The sequence below is a fragment of the Arachis duranensis genome, chromosome 2 (assembly GCF_000817695.3).
Source record: "Arachis duranensis cultivar V14167 chromosome 2, aradu.V14167.gnm2.J7QH, whole genome shotgun sequence".
Lineage (NCBI taxonomy): Eukaryota > Viridiplantae > Streptophyta > Magnoliopsida > Fabales > Fabaceae > Arachis > Arachis duranensis.
Window position 1 is genome coordinate 60,088,508 of NC_029773.3, and position 6,995 is coordinate 60,095,502.

Sequence of the window (6,995 nt, forward strand, 5' to 3'; positions counted from 1 at the left end):
CCTCTATCAATTTAAAAGTGTGTCACAATTAAAAATAAATAACCGGGAGTAGAATTATGGGCCGTTTCCCAAAGAGTTGACACAATGATGCAAGTTATTGGTAAGAATTTTTCTAAATATTTTTTAGGTTGAGAATGGAAAAATAAATAAATAGAAATTAACGCAATGATCAAATAACAAGAGATGTTATGTATTTAAAATAAAAAGCCTTGGTTAGGGGAGATAATTGGGCTTTCTATCCTTGTTGTTTTTCCCAAGTATGATAATAAAGATTCATTGCTTTCACATGACGCTTTGTCACGCGTACGCGTCGCCCACGCGTACGCATCACTACACCTTCCGCTTGGCCACTCGTACGCGTCGCCCCACGCGTGCGCATCGCTGCTTGCCTCTAAAATCCTTAATTCCTTGTATTCCTTCCACTTTTGTATGCTTCTTTTCCATCCTCTAAGCCATTCCTGTCCTATAAAACCTGAAAACACTTAACACCAATGTTCTGAAAACCGGAGCGGACCGACCGGTTCGACCGGTTCAACCGTGAACCGGAGACATAAACAGTTTGGTCTGATGCCTAAATTCGGAATTTATAAAATTAGATATAAACCATTAAACCAGCCAAAAACTAGCCGGTCAAATCGGAACCGGAACCGCCCGGTTTGAATAAAACGGCGCCGTTTCGCGCTTAAGGGGAGAAACAAAACGCCCTTCACCATCTCCTTCTTTATTCCTTCTAGCAGAAGTACAGAACACGCTCAGCCTCAACCAGGGAAAAACCCTAGCCACCACCACCGCGCAGAGAGGACCCGTGTTTGCCGCCGTCCGTTGTAGTCAGGGGCTTGTTTCCTTGAGTCTTCGTGCGTCACAGTCAGGGGAGTTCTCCAAGTTTTTGAACTGTTCACAGTAACCAGTCACAGGCGCACTGCTTCTTTCTTGAGCTCGGCCGCCGTCGTGTTGTCGCTGTTGTTTGTCGCTGTTGTTTGTTGCCATCTATAGCAGTCAGGGGTTTATCACCAAGGAGTCTCCCTTCGTCTGTTGGCGTTATCCAAGTCAAACCCCTCGTTCGCTATCTTCTTCTTCGCTCGGCGCCCATCCTCCATCAGATTCGTCCTGCTTGCCATCGTCTTGTCACCGTCACCCTCTCGAAAGTCAGTGGCTTTGGTGTGCCCTTGTTCTTCGTTTTTTGTTTTATTATGTGACTCTCTGTTCTGAAATCAACAAATCATTCAATGATGATAGGGTTTTGTGTTTCTGTTGAAATCATTGATTTTCTCTGGCTTTGGCTTTCTGCTGTGGCTTCTAGCTTCTGGTGTGCTGTTGTGTGTTTTGTGGCTCCACTGTGCTACTGCTGCTGCGTTGTGTTTTTGTTGAAATCATAAAACAATTAATAGCAAAATTTCCAATATACAATAGAAACCATAAACGATTTTCTATTATGTTTTTGTTGCTGTAATTTGAATTTGTTGCTGAATTTGTTGCTTCCCAGTCACATAATTAGAACAGAATGCTCATTCAGTGCTTGGTTGATTGGCTTTGCTTTCTGATTGTATTTGATGATAAATTTTAAATTGATAGCTTTTAAATTTTAAATTTGCACTGCCTATGTTACTGATTCATTGTTCCTTCAATGCTTTTTATTGTTATTAATGATTGTGATGAGCTTTGTTAAAATTGGGTTGAAAACTGTTGAATCTTTCTCCATTTTTCATTGTTCTTAGATTCTGTGAATAATAACATGCCTGTCGATCCTCGTATTTTTATTGTGATTACTGATTTACTGATTTGAGGTTAGTGGAAAGTTGAGTCTGTGTTACTCTGTTTTCAGGGATTTCAGGTTGAATTTCCGAGGTTGGTGGAAATGGAAGCTCTGACATTTTTGTCAAGCTGAATATGCAACCCTCTGCACCAAATTGTGGGAGACATTAATAGGCAAGTGGGGCTGCACCAATTAGATTCAATACATCTAATGTGATCAAGTGGAAGGAAGCAAAAATGCAAAACAAAACCAGGGGTTGCAAAATATAAAAATAAATTGAAGGTAACTGGTATACATTTAGTTTGATCAATGCTGATTTACTGATTTACTAATTACTGATCTACTGATTTGAGGTTAGTGGAAAGTTGAGTCTGTGTTACTCTTTCAGGGATTTGAGGTTGAATTTGTGATTTTTGATTTCTTGGGTCTTTTGTAATGCTGTTGATTTGAGTTTGGAATTTGTGGTTATTGATTAGTGACTTGTTAAGCTACTGTTGTTAACTTGTTATGCACTTATACTGCTGTTTTGTTATGGAATTATGGCACTGAGTGTTTTAAATTTTGAATTTGTGATAAGTGATTTGTGATTTGTGATTAGTGATTTTGTTATGCTGCTATTTTGAATTAATTTAGGGGTGATTATTTGTTATGCTACTGTTTTGAATTAATTTAGGAGTGATTAATGATTATTTCTAATTGTGTTGTTGCTGTTTGCACCATTGCTCTTTTCACTATTTAACTTTGTATTTTGATAAGATCATATGGATTTGTTGACATTTCATATAATATTTTAAATTTGGAAGATATTTAAGATTTATATTAGACTATAATTATATTTTATGATGTTTATATATAATTTATTTATTATTTTATTCTGAAACGGTTTTTCCGGTTGAACCACCGGTTGAACCGGTTGGACCAATGAACCAGTGAACCAATAGCTAGAGCGGTTTGATGATCGGTCCGATTTTCTGATCCTTACTTAAGACACACATCACGGCATCGAATGGTAATAAAGGAGAATTGAAAATTAGCAATTTTAAGGCCTAGGAAGCACGTTTTCAATCATAGCACAAAATTAGGAAGAATTTGTAAAACCATGCAGTTTATATGAATAAGCGTATGAGTGATTGAAAAAAATCCACTCAATTTAGTACAAGATAAACTATAAAATAGTGGTTTATCAATCTTCCCACACTTAAACATTAGCATGTCCTCATACTAAGCTCAAGGAAACCAAAAGAGTGAAGGGGAAATGTGAGACTTATGCAATGCAACCTATCTATATGAATGCAATTACATGCTAAAATGCTTCTACCTACTTGGTCAAAAGTAAAAAAATTCTCCATGACAAACATAAACTAGATTCCACTAATTCAAATCGCAAAATAAAGTACAAGTAAATTTGTAAGAAGAAAGCTCATGAAAGCCGGGAACAAAGAATCGAGCATCGAACCCTCACTGGAAGTGTATACACTCTAATCATTCTAGTGTTTGAGGGTCGAATCTCTTAGATCTCTACTAATCTTGCTTTCTAAGGCTTGCTTTTCTTCTACCAATCAACATAATTTAATGCACAAATACACCTATCAAGTGGTCTTTTCAAGGGTTGTAATGGGGTTAGGGTCAAGGTAGGAATGTATTTGGTTAAGTGGACTAAAATCCGAATCCTTAATTAACCTAAACTTCCCACCTAACTTAAGACATTCCATATTATCACAATGCAAAGCCTAGCCACCCAGTAACTATGTTTTCTCAAATCCATGCACCTTGATGTCTTTTGATTACAAATCATATGCATTAATTTAATTATTTCACTTGGGGCACTTTGTCCCCTTTTTATTGCTTCCTCCTCTCTTTTTTTTTCTTTTCTTCTTTTTTTTTTTATTTTGATATGCATAAAGGAGGTAGTGCATATGATTGGAGTGTTAGATGCATGAACAAGTGCCCAACTGTTTTCACATTTTCATATAAGAATATAAAAACACCCAATTTCCTAAACATATATTCCCCAATTCAATTTTTCCACACTTAATTCATGTACACTTCACTAGTCTAAAATAATCAAGGATTCAAATTAAGGACATTTATTGTTTTACGCTTAGAGCTAATGATGTGCTAAAATAAAGAATAAATGGGGTGAAATGGCTCAACATTGGTTTGCAAGGGAAATGAGAGGGTATGGCTATATGGATATGTGAGCTAAGTGAAACAAGGCCTCAATCATATAAGTATATGCATACATCAAACCATGGAAATATAGAATCAAGCAAGATATAGATCACAATTTTAGAGAGAACAACACACACCAACATAAAACATTGGTTGATAAAATACAACCAATCAAATAGGTTCAAAGTCTCACTGGTTTTGTGTGTTCGAACTCTAAAACCATGTTCCAAATTAAAAATCTTAGAACAAGTTTAACAAAAATTTTAATTCAAATTAGTGAAACGCTATAAAATAGTGTCTTGAAAAAAAATTTATCACTTCAACCAAGTAATACCTAAATTCAAGCAACTACTACTCATGCAAGTTATCCTATCTAACAAAAGAAAAATAAAATATTGGTGTTGAGAGAGAGAGAGAGATGTTACCTTCGGAAGTCAGTTACCGACCTCCCCACACTTAAGGCTTGGCACGATCCTCCATGCCATAAGTGATGAGCAAAGTGGGTTGGGATCATCACTTCCACTGTCCGGTGCATCATGGCTCTCCATGCTGTCATTAAAGTAGAGTCTGGGGTATCGGTCTTTTCCGGAGTTGGTGAGTACTAACAACAAGCTCCTTCAAGTAGTTGTATTGGCGCTTGTTGTGGCGCTCTATATGCTCAATCTGTTGGCCTTACCGGTCTAACCTCTCAAGGATCTCAAGTAGCAACTGATCGGTGGGTGGTGGTGCTTGTGGTGTGGATGGTTGAGTGGAAGATGAAGGGGCGTCGAAGGACGGGCCTTCCTTTCGGCTCACAAATGGTGCTAGAGGTCTGATAAACTTCCCGTTCGGGACAAATTCATCATCCTTAGGAATCATAACCCTCGTATCCCCAACCCGATATGAGACTCCCACTGCAAATACCAAATCTGTAACCAATGCAGGAAAAGCTATGTTGCCCGCGATTTGCACCTGCCCATAGCCTGTCAGATGAGTCATGGCAAGTGGAGAGGTTGCTCTGTGAGAATGCACCAGACGAGAACGGCCATGTCAGCAGTGAAAGTGGACTCATGAGTGCTCAAAAAGATGTAGTGGGACATGATCTGTGTCCACATGCGAGCCTCCAAGGTGAGTGCTTGGGCAGAGATGCTCTTGGGTCGAGTCTGATGTTGCCCATAGATCTAATTGCTGTTAGGTTGGGCAACGACTCTAAGGATGCTGTCCCTATCAAATTGATATATTTGGCACTCAAGCTGGGCCTCTTAATAGGTATCCAACCCCTCCAGGCTGGGTAAGAGGTCAAGTACTCTCTGAATGGCATCTTCCGAGACAGGGACTTGCTTTTAGCGAACATAGACAGACTGTAGGGTAGGCGAGTGATAGTTGGAGTAGAATTCAACTACCCAAGAGAGATTGGCTTCCCGTGGTTACCTCCTTAAGAATCCCTACTGTCTCTTTTCAATGCGGCGCACCACAAAGTCAACGAAGTACGCTGGAAGAATGAGGAGGTGCTCATTATGGTAGTTTCTCTCTGCTAAGACGGGGAACATCTACTTACAATAACGGTTAGTGAACCGTGCGGAGTTCCGTGCGGTAAATACCTTCTCCGCTTCATCAACTCGGATGGTCCTCTTCACCCGCTTAGTAGGTGGCTTGACCCTTGTGGATGGTTGCGCGTTAGCCGGTGCTCTTTTAGTTTCCTTCTTTCCCGGTGTCTTGTCAGAAGCCTTCTCTTTTCCTCTCTTGATGGCCATCCTGAAGAAGGAAGAAAGAGAAGGAATGTCAAATTTAAATAGCTAAAAACTGGAAGGAAGAAAGTCCATGTGATAATGAATGCCAAAGAAAAAGATAGTAACTTAAATACATGGTAGTTACAACATGCAAGTAAGATATCAAGTAAAATCAGGAAGGCATATCATAACAACTAGATGCAAGAGGGATAAAAGCATGCAATTAACAAGCATGAGAAGAATAGCTCAAGCATCAATATCACAATAATAGTCACATGCAATAAAATAGTGAGCACTGTTATGATGACAATTAATGAATAATAAACTCAATACACATGGATTGCAAGGATTGTGAAAAAGAGGAATTTTTTTCATTTATAAAATAAAAAATTATTATTTCCCCCAACAAAATTTTTGGACTTTAATTTCTCAAATACGATTTTTTTTAGCATTTAAGCAAGTTCGCTGGACCCCCGGTGAACTCTATAAAAATTGGCAAGTTCGCCTAACCCCGGCGAACTCTGTAAATTTTATAGAGTTCGCCTAACCCCTGATGAACTCCCTCTTAAGTTTTTTGAAATTCGTATTTTAATCCATTATCATCATCTTCAAATAGTATATAGATCTACAAACAGTATATAGAAATACACAAAAATTCACGGACAACAAGCATGGCTTCTTCAAGAATTTTTTTAATTATAAATAAAAAAAGCCATATTTAACAATGACAACCATTGTTATCATATCTAAAAATACATAGGTACACTGGAATGAGCCATATTTAACAAAAAAAATTTTAATTATAAATTAAAAAATAATTATTTCCCATAATAATCCACTTCAAATATATCAGAAAGGAAAGTTTACAATTATTATCGTTTCCAGAGTACATAAGAGTACACAAAAAGTACACAGGATAACAATCCTTGTTATTTTTGGAAAATAGTTATTTTTTTTATTCTGGTGTACCTATGTATTTTTAGAGACGATAACAATGGTTGTTATTGTTAAATATGACTTATTTTTTTAATTTATAATTAATTTTTTTTTGAAGAAGCCATGCTTGTTGTCCGTATATTTTTGTGTATTTCTATGTACTGTTTGTAGATCTATATACTATTTAAAGATGATGATAATGGATTAAAATAATAATTTTTTTATTTTATAAATGAAAAAAAACCTGAAAAAGAGGCATTAAGGTGCGAGAATAAAATAGACAAATAATTTAAAATACCATGTGAGCTTTTTCACAAGCACTTGGTGTGCAAATTAAAAATAAGAAGTAAGGTAATCAATCCAAGTGTATATGAGACCCAAAATAAGATGCCAATTGTCAAAGCACACCTCATAACACAAACAAG